Raw genomic sequence first — 11,129 nt, forward strand, 5'->3', positions numbered from 1 at the left:
AAGAAATGACTTCAAATGCCTAAGTCTATAAAATAACGCCAATAAATCAAAAGCATTATACAGTAAAAAATAATTGAATTATAATAAAAGAAATATTTACCATGAAATCCCATGGAAAGACATATAAGTTGACTGTCTTTGGCGTTAACGGAGTCAACAAATATTTGACAATCATTTTGAAGCTTTCATAACCCCAAGGATAGTTGTTAAATTCCTCCAGATCCTCGGAGAGCTTTACTAAACTAAGTGATATGTTGTTGTTAACGTCTCTCGCCCAAAGAATATTATGTACAAACCAAACCAAGCACAATGATTACTTGTGCTTCTTTGAAAGTTTTTTATCTTTCAACCCTTTTATCAATTTTTTTGTTTTTGAAACTTGGATCAACAAGGGACACCAAGTCATCACCATTACTTGACTTGCCTTTGCCTTTTTTGGGTGTGTGGGGTGCTCTTTTTTGGGTTAGAATAGGTATAACTTGAGAAGGATAAGGAGGATAACATTTTAGTCTAGTAACTATGGCAAACTCCTTCCAACCAAAACAAATAGGCATGCCACAGTAATTTATCCTCACCTCATCTATGTTATCTTTATTGTCATACATAAATCTACGCTTGAGAAGATCATATACCATTTTCATTTGAAAATGAGTATTGTTGTCCTCCGCTAAATTAAGATATTGCCTAAAGCAGCTATCCCTGAAATAAGCATCCAATTTTTGTTTTGGAAGTATTTTTCTGAAGGCGTCGAAAAAATTTTCCATGGCTGACTTAACAAAGAAATCACCAGTAAAATCAGTGGCACCATCACACTACATTCTCACAGGATAACTATCAATGCTGAAGGTTTTGACCAACTCCTTAGTGGAAGGGCTATTAGCATTTAGATCATCTCTTCTGAAACATTCCTCATTCATATGTTCATTATCTTCTACTTGTGATTAAGATATCGCTTGTAAAGCAAGATCATAGAGTGTTGGATGTATCCTAGCTGCTTCACTTATTCCTTTACTTGGACTTGATTCGATTTATTTTCTTTTGGGAGCAATATATCTAAAAATAATAGGAAATAAAAAAGATTACAATTGATTAATGCATCGTTAAAAAGGATAATAGTAAATCTAACATGTACAACAGTAAAATAGCAGTTCCAACAAATCACACATCTGTTGCACCAGATAGGTTATCTGTTGCAACATATAACTAACTTATTACAATGGATGAGTAATGTGTTGAAAACTATAAAAATAGATCACTCATCTATTGAAATAGATAACTGTTCTATGCAACAGATCATTCATCCATTGTAACATATGAGTGATCTGTTGGGACGATTATCTACTGTCAATATTATTTAGATTTCTTCCAACAGAAGAGTCATCTATCGCAATAGATGAATGATCAATTAGATTGTTCACCTGTTGCATCAGATAGTTCATCTGTAGCATTATAAGTTCATCTATTACATCATATGATTCATCTGTTGCATCAGATGGTAAATCTATTATACAAAAAAATACAGTTGCAAGATTTTCTTCAATAGAACAATAGCAATATCACCATTTAATATCAAATACACTATTTTTACCAAGAACAACAACAAATCAACCCAACAATACCAACAGAATACACACTAAGAACATCAATAGTGACCAAAAACACCAACAATATTTTTTTATTTGTACAAACACAAACAACAAAAATCAAACTTCAAAAACTCAACAGACCGCAAGAAATTGAATCAACAGTTCGACAATAAGAACTACAATAACAACAAAAAATTATATTTCACTTTGAAAAAATAAGAGAAGAAATACCAGAAATTAGATTTTTTTCAGTCCCCACTTCAAACTTAAGCAACAAATATTGAAATTGTTAACCAATACTAGAAGAGAAGTTGGCTCAAGTCCCTCTATTTCTTCATAACTAAAAATTCATAATTTTTTACCTGCGAAAGAAGAAAAGTGATGATGAACTCAAATTTGTTGTCATCGGAGAGCAATTTTGTCACGTCGATTGACAGTTAAAATTCAAAAAGTAACTGAAACCCAACTATTTGTCGTCAAAGGTTGAAGTCGTTGGGGATTGAAGGGAGAAATTTGCAGAACTGTTGATTAGGAGAAGTGAGAGAAACTGTCGAGAGAGAGGGGAGAGAGGAGAGAGGCGGTTGATTTGGAGAGGAGAAGGGTGTGGGTTGATTTGTATTTTGGAAAAGATTAGAATGTTTTAAAACTATTAATTAATTCCACAATTAACTTAATTAAGTTTTCTAATTATGTTTGACACTTTAAGTTGGTCAATGTCATCAATTCCACAATGACGACTTAAAAGACACCTTTTCTTCAATTCTCTCATGTGAGTACCTACGTATTATTGTTTAGGTTGTATGAAATTGTTTCAAATATATTATATTTAAGTAAATTGATTAATAAGATGATAATCTATTGTAATAATTAATTATAATTAATACAATTAAATAAATTTTATTCTTTATTTAGATTTCATATCAAACATATAATTTACTTTCTTCCTTGTTTGTTACTATAATTTTACCTAATTTAAATTTTTAATGTATTATTAATAAAGCTAATTTAGTAAAATAAATTTTTAATAAATATATCTTTTAATATTAATGTCAAGTCAACATATATCAATAAAAAGAACTAAACAAAAATACCTAACAAGATTTTACTTATATGAGGGTAATCATAATTCGTTACTAAATAATTCATAATAATTAGTTATTTTTGTAATGTAAATCATATTATCCTTAATGGATTAAGCATATTACTCCTACGAATTAATAAATTTTGTAATTAAAACTTTGAGCATTAATTACTTGCTAGATTATAGTCATTTTAATCACCTCAAACTCAAAACAAAAGTTTTGATGTTTCATTTTTCTAAAACTTAACATTTATATAATCTATTTTACTCATATATTTTATTTGATTAATTCGTTATTTTCTTGATTTATCTAAAAACCTATCGAATTATTATTTTAATTAAATAAACCTAATAGTTAATGTTCCTTTAGTTTTTAAAAATCCACCAACATTCCTAGAATTAACTATAATATTGAAAAATAAATTTTTACAATACATATTATATTTCTAGATAATAGAAAATTTAGAATTTATTAAAACACCAATAATATTTTATATATATATATATATATATATATATATATATATATATATATATATATATATATATATATATTTGTACAAAAATAGATGATGTATATTTTCTCTATATTCATTCTAAGTGTTAGTTTAACAAATATATATTAATAATTTCAATTTTTATAATATTGGTCCCGTCTTAACACGGGCCATTTTCACTAGTTTTGTATACATATATTTTTTCATCTTTATAATTTCATCAACTGTACTTTAGGATATAAAACGAGTAATCACTGTTATGTGCCATAATTAGTAGAGCCGTCAATATGGGCCTGGCCCATTGGACCGGCTCGACCCAGCCTGTAATTTGATGGAGTTGGACTTTAATTTTTGCAGCACATTTAAGAACGGGACGTTTTAGCCCGGCCCTAGGAGGCGTGTGGCCTGTGGGGTTTGAGCAATGTAGGCTGAACTAGCCCGTAGGCCGGCCTATAAGTCAAATACATGCAACTATTTAGATTGCTTATTAGTATTTTTATTTGATTTGAAGGATACCATGTCAAAAGTTATTTCATTTTCCTATTACAAGTATTTTTTGGGTGTTAGAAACTTGATTAACAAGTATTAACACTATGTAATATTGTCTGGTAATATTTATGTTTATTAATATTCTAAAATTAAATTATAAAATATTATTTTTTTAAAAGTGGGCTGGCCCGTGAGGCCCGCAACCCACAAAATAATGATGCGGGCTTGGTATTTTTTGGCCCATCATTTTGATGGGCCAGTCCGGCCTAACCCATCAAACTCAAAATCCGTGTGGACTAGCCCGAACGGGCTGGGCCGACCCGTATTGACAACTTTAATGATTAGTTGTATACTCACTTTTTTGTCACCAATGCCTATATGATGGATATGGCTCCTCTCTATTTCTCTTCTCTCCAATTTCTTCAAGTTCTTGTTTTGATTAAAGACACATGTCATATTTTAAAATTAATGATTGAGATTTAATTAGTTAAATCAAAGTTCTAACCATAGTTATCAACTTTCATAATTTATTGCTTAACTATTTTTAACAATTCATTATATCTTTTTAAAAGATATTAAACTATTTTCTTTCTATCCTTGAACAATTTTCTCCCGGATTTTTACTTTTTTTTTTTTGGCTAATGTTTTCCAATTCTCTTAAATAATGTTTTTCAAATTAAAAAAAATAAAGATTGTCGCTTAAAATTTTTCTAATTCTATTATCTTTCTGTGCCAAATAAATCTATTATATCATGCAAAATCAAATATAAAGATTGTGCCAAATAAATTCATTATATTTTCTTTATGTAGCTCTTTTGAATTCTCAATTAGAAAAAATTAAATTTTAACTATGCTAGGAATTTTTAAAGAAAAAACAAAAATATTTAGGAAAAGATTTTAATATATATTTGTGGCAGTAAAGAGTTTTTTTTTTAAAATATTGAATAAAAGATAAGATGGATATTCAAGGAGCAGATATAACTAAATATATGAATGAAAATTATTATGGTTAGAAGTTTGATTTAACTAATTAATTTTCAACCATTAATTTAAACTACGACATGTGATTTCAATCCAAGCAAGAACCTAGAGAAATTGAAGAGAAAGAAAATGGAGAGAAGTCGAATCCATATATGACAAAAAAATTATTGCAAAAAGGAAATCAAGATCTTAATAACGATAGAGTTTATTAAACATTAAAATACAGAAACATATAGGCCAACACAACCCAATCTTGATATTACATCCGACATATATAGTTCTAATCTAGGTAGAAGTAGAACTTAGTCATTTTATTTTCTTCCCATAAGAAAGAGCTGAAATGGGGAAATAAAAACAGAAAAGCAAAGACAATAAACCACAAAACATCTACTTTCGGACTCTTCAAAATGTCGCAGTGCCTGTCGGATGCGTGAAAACTTAAAAGTAGTGCATTTTAAAGAATCCAACATGAACGCGACAATAATTTTGAAAAGTCCAAGCAACGTACGTCGGAAGGACTAGATTTCATATTGTGCTGGCCATCAACAATGATCCTTTAGCGTCCACAGAAGTAGGTAACCTTTACAGGATCGTAATGACAACGGGGACAATAGTTCCTATCCCAACAGTCATTGTCGGATTGACAGTATCCACCACAAACACTACGTAAACCCAACACTCTTGGAGCCAAATAAACTACAATAATCCATCAAAAGGAAAAAAAGAATCAAGTGTCAAAATCAATATAACACATATATAAATATATCGGACATATCAAAAGAAAAAAAAGAGAGGAAGGTGTAGAAAAATGTCATTTACCAGATATCACCATAAGCAAAACGATGAAATAGAAAGCATAATTGCGATTCATGATAACGTACAGTATTACTAAAACGGGAAAGAAAAGAAAATGTGTTAATGCAGTGCAATTTTTTGCTTCACATGAAGGGTCGTGATTTATAGGTCTCTCTTCCCAGTATATTTGCTTATCTAATTTACAACTTGTCATTAACTAAGTTATATTCGTAGCAAGTTGAATCAATTTTTATTGAAGAAAAGTGGGAGGATAAGTCCGGATCTGATGAGCACCTCGTCAGTAGAGCTTAACTTTAGTTTAATTTCTCTCAATGGACATCATAGATTAGGATTTTACCAATTAAGATATTGCAATTACTAATTTGAATAATAAAAGCTGCTTAACAGTTAACACTTGCAAAAACTCCTTTTTTAGAGAAAATAAAAAAGAATTAATAAGTTATTACACAGTGATAGGAATCGAAAAGGAAAATGTGAGAGAGAATTACGAGTTGAAAATCCAACTCTCTCCAATAAGGTGCAAAGATGAACTCTCTCCAATAAGGTGCAAAGGTGAAACGTAGTGTTAAACTACTTATAAGATCCCCCTATTGCAAAAACTCACTTGGGCCTTTTTTTTTTTGGCTTTGCATTTCACCACGATTCGTAATTTCAAAACTCTTCACCTAAAACAGATTACAAAATAAAACAAAAAAACGCAAGCAACTAGAGATTTGTATATGTACCACGTCTGTTTGTTTTGCACATTAATTTAATCAGTTTTCTTCTCTCCAATTCTGTCATGCACCTTTTAGCTTATTAGCTGAATAACAACTCGATGTGCTTCTTCCTCATTCATCATGAGCTTATATTTAGTGATAATGGATTAATTCTACAAATAATTAATTAGTTATAATTAATTATACTCCTTCCGTCTAAAAAATTACGCCATATTACTTTTTCAAATACAAATATTTTTCTCAATGAACTATATCTATTCGATACATTGTCTTTCCTTTAACTGGGAAATTTTATCAACCAAAGTAGGCAATTTAGTTTCACTAGCTCATTTTGATTCTAGAGCTGGATCATTACAAGAACCACTCAATACTATTTTAACTCTACAACAACAACAAATCCAGTTATTCCCACATAGTGGGGTTTGGGGAGAGTAGAGTGTACGTAGTCCATACCACTACCTCAAAAAGGTAGAGAGGCTGTTTCCAATAGACCCCCGGCTAAAGATAAGAGGCAGTATACAGAAGCATGCAAGGCATAGAACAGGATAAAATAACACAGGTACGACATCCACAAAAAAAAAAAAAAAACAAGTACACCAAAATCCACCTAATTACTGACTACGACTCATCCACACCCTTAGCCCTCTATCCTAATGCTTTTCCTCCATATCTTCCTATCCAGGGTCATGTCCTCAGTCAACTGTAACAGCTCTATGTCACGTCTAATCACTTCTCTCCAGTATTTCTTCGGTCTACCCCTACCCCGCTTAAAACCATCCAAGACCAACCTCTCACACCTACGAACTGGGGCATCCCTGCCCCTTCTTATTACATGACCAAACCCTCTCAACCTCACTTCCCGCATTTTATCCTCCACTGACACCACTCCCACCTTCTCTCGAATAATTTCATTCCTAGCCCTTTCAGCCCTCGTGAATCCACACATCCATCGCAACATCCTCATTTCCGTCACCTTCAACTTTTGGATATGAAAATTCTTAATCAGCCAACACTCCGCTCCATACAACATATCAGGCCGGACTGCAACTCTATAGAATTTTCCTTTCAGCTTGGGTGGCACCTTCTTATCGCATAAAATTCCCGAAGCAAACCTCCATTTCATCCAACTTGCCCCAATACGGTGAGAGACATCCTCATCTATCTCTCCATTTTCCTGAATCACAGACCCGAGATACTTAAAACTATCCCTCTTGCAAACCGCTTGAGAATCCAACTTCACTACCACCTCCTCCTCTTGCCTCAAGTCACTAAACTTGCACTCCAAGTACTCCGTCTTGTTCCTACTCAATCTGAAACCTTTAGACTCCGGGATTTGTCTCCAAACCTCCAACTTATCATTAACCCCTTGTCGCGACTCATCAATCAAAACTATATCATCCGCGAAAAGCATGCACCAAGGCACTTCGCCCTGTATATTCCGCGTCAACACATCAATACTATATTAACTCTACAAGACTAGAATTATAAACAGTGTAGTTACATTTTAAACTCAACTAGGTACATTGTGGAAAGTCATTGAAAGATTATTCGATACACTGTTACCAATATAAATACTAAACTTAAGTATTTGTTTCAACAAGATTAACCATTTTTATACCGGCCGGTTGTGCTAGTATTTGTGAGAAGTATTTAACTAGTGATGGGGTACAAGTAACAAATAGAGAGTACTTATATAATATTATTAATAATTTAGCAAGTAAGTCAAATGATTGATGTGATTCCGCAATTAACCGTAGATTATGGATCTTGTTTCTTATTTAATGAAGAAAAATAAAACAAGTTCACATAATAATTGGAGTCTGTTATGAAATTGTCCCACATTGGAAAAATAGAGAAATACTAAAGGGATTATAAGCCAAATGAGTTCTCCCATCCATTAGACTAGTCTTTTGGGTTGGGCTCTCCCATTTAGTTTATTACATTGGTTCTTTCGTTGAGAGTCCCACGTGTTGGGCCATGACTCGGAGTTGTGGCCTACACGCTAGGAGTGGTGGCCGGACCCAAGAGGGGTGCCAGCCGTGACCAACGAGGATCGATCCATGTCTGGGGAACTGCGCGTTGGGCCGTGACTCGGAGTGAAGGCCTATGTGCCAGTAGTAGTGGCCTGGACCCAAGAGGAGTGCCAGCCATGACCAGCGAGGATCGGTATACATGGAGCCACGACTCGGAGTGGTGGCCTGTGCACCAGGAATGGTAGCCTGGACCCAGCCGTGACCAACGAGGTCGTTGGTTCTCAAGCGGAGGCGATTGTTATGAAGCAATTGTCCATGGGTTCTCTCGCTCTCCCGTTTGGTTCCCACATGGAGGAGCTCTCGTTTAATGAATCAAATAATTGAAGACTCAGTTATCTTCTTTAACCAAAGTTTTTTCTTATAAATACTTTCTTCCTGTTATTTTACTTGGTCTCTATATAAAAGATATATACTTTATTTTACTTGTTCATTAGCAAATCAAAAAAGTTTTAATACTTTTTTCATACTATCCTTAATATTTAATAATTGCATAAAATAGAAATAATCATCAAATTTAGAGTTCTAAAACAGTATTAAATAAGTAAAATACAATTATAATTAAATTTTTCTTAAGGATCAATAGTATAGTGGCAAGCAATATAAAATGGACCAGAAAGTACTTGAAATCATTTCCTGTTTTATCTTCTTTGGAATTGAATCTTTTTTTATTCTTGGCTCGTTTCCTTTGTTCATTTAATTAATTGAATATCAGACCAGAAGCCATGAGGCACAAATGATTTTTTTTTTCTCCAATCAAGCAAGGTTAATCAAGTAAATGACAGTAATTATCTTTCTGTTATAGTGAAACTTGATGGGGGATCTGTATAAGGTTCCTAATCAAACTTATTAAGAGACTCTTTAGTATCCCAGAAATATTTTTTTAAAAGAAGGGACTACTATTCCTTTGTGGAGACCTTGAGATTTGTAGGATCACAAAACTTCAATTTGTAACATTGATCCTTAGTGTGACCTCTCATTTGGCAAAAATCACAGTAGGCATCATTAGGTCTCCTGTTCTGCATGCATCCCCTAGCTGTGAACAAAGTTGTAGCATCCACACCATCACTAGAGAAAAAATATGTAAATGAGAAGGAGATGACCTACTGAAGATGACTTCTGATTCTCATCTTGAATAATCAGTGCATACGCCTGACACTACTTAATAAAGCAATTTTTCCGACCACAAAAAACCGACCACGGCTTGTACGGTCGTCTTTTTTTTTTTAAAAAATATTATTTTAAAAAAAAGCGACCACATAAATAATCATTTCAATAATTTTTATATTAATTATTACTTATTTAAAAAAAAAAAAAAGTAACCACTTGTGGTCAGTTTTGAAATAAAGAAATAATTTTAAAAAATCGATCACTTGTGATCGGTTTTATTTAAAAAATATTATTAAAAGTATTTTTAAAAAGCGACAACTTGTGGTCGGTTTTGGAATTAAAATAAATAAAAAAGAAAATAATTTTAAAAAATCGACCACTTGTGGTCGGTTTTATTTTAAAAATTAAATTTAAAATATTTATAAAATCAACCACAAGTGGTCGGTTTTGAAATTAAAAAAAATAAAAAGAAAATGATTTTAAAAAACCGACCACGTGTGGTCACTTTTGTATTACAAAAATAAAATATTTTAAAAAAGAGACCAGTTGTGGTCGATTTTTATTAAAAAATAATTATATGTAAAATCAAATATACAATTTTTTAAAATTACACTGATCACACATATTCGATAAACAATATAATAATAATAAAAATCAATCAAATTTAGATTTTGTAAAAAAAATTATACTAAGAAATATATCAAATAAAATAAATAAATTACGTTAATCATAATCTTTATCTTTTACTTATGTTTCAATATATAAAATAAATATTTTCCTTTGTATATACATTAAATGATGTTAAACATAATCTTTGTATAATGAATATGTCTGTATCATACAGTTGAGGTAATGATATTATATGCTACTATTGCAGTTATAATAATGTAACGTACATATATAACTGATAATTCATCAGAATATAATGAATGTGTTCTATTATGAGGTAATATACTTGTGGATGTGAAGTGTATAGTACGTATTCAAGAGTTGATATATATATATATATATATATATATATATATATATATATGATATGATGTAGTGATCGATCGATGAACGATGTAGTCAAAAAGTAGTAGAATCTATCCAAACATATTGAATACCTAATATATTGTACGTTGAAGTTATATTAATGTAAGCTAATCAAATTACTCAGTAACTCATCAAAGTATGTATATGAAATACGTCGCATTATATTATTGGATAATATACTCGTGTACGTATGTGATGTATATAGTACGTATTTAGAACTTGATATAATCGATAGTGTGTATATGTATAGGTATATATATAGAATATATATATATATACATATATATATATATATATTACGTAGTGAAGGTATAATAACATAAGATAAACTAATCGATAATTCATCTGAGTATATGTGAAATACGTTGTATATTATTATGGGGTAGTAAAATTGTGTAGTGATGTATATAGTACGTATTCAAGAGTGTATATATATATATATATATATATATATGATGTAGTGATCGATGAACAATGTAGTCAAAAACTAGAAGAATCTATCCAAACATATTGAATACCTTGATTTAAAACGATTGAAGTAATAATATATTGTACGTTGAAGTTATATTAATGTAAGCTAATAATCAAATTAATCGATAACTCATCAAAGTATGAATATGAAATACGTCGCATTATATGTGATGGATTGATGATGATTGATGACAATAGAGAAGGAGAAGAAGAAGAAGAAGAAGAAGGAGAAGGAGAAGACGACGAAGAAGAAGAAGAAGAAGGAGGAGGAGAAGGAGGAGGAGAAGGAGGAGGAGGAGGAGGAGGAGGAGGAG

At 31.4% G+C, this 11,129-nt stretch overlaps 1 long non-coding RNA gene across 1 annotated transcript; it reads right to left on the reverse strand.

Moving 5' to 3' along the window:
- Positions 1-4,823: 4,823 nt before the first annotated feature.
- On the reverse strand, positions 4,824-5,568 carry LOC107874866. Its single transcript, XR_001675626.2, has 2 exons — positions 5,454-5,568; positions 4,824-5,330 (listed from the first exon to the last, which is right to left on the reverse strand). It is a non-coding gene; the product is annotated as an uncharacterized LOC107874866 (long non-coding RNA).
- Between the last annotated feature and the right edge of the window lie 5,561 nt (positions 5,569-11,129).

Source organism: Capsicum annuum, chromosome 6 (genome assembly GCF_002878395.1).
Source record: "Capsicum annuum cultivar UCD-10X-F1 chromosome 6, UCD10Xv1.1, whole genome shotgun sequence".
Taxonomy (NCBI): Eukaryota; Viridiplantae; Streptophyta; class Magnoliopsida; order Solanales; family Solanaceae; genus Capsicum; species Capsicum annuum.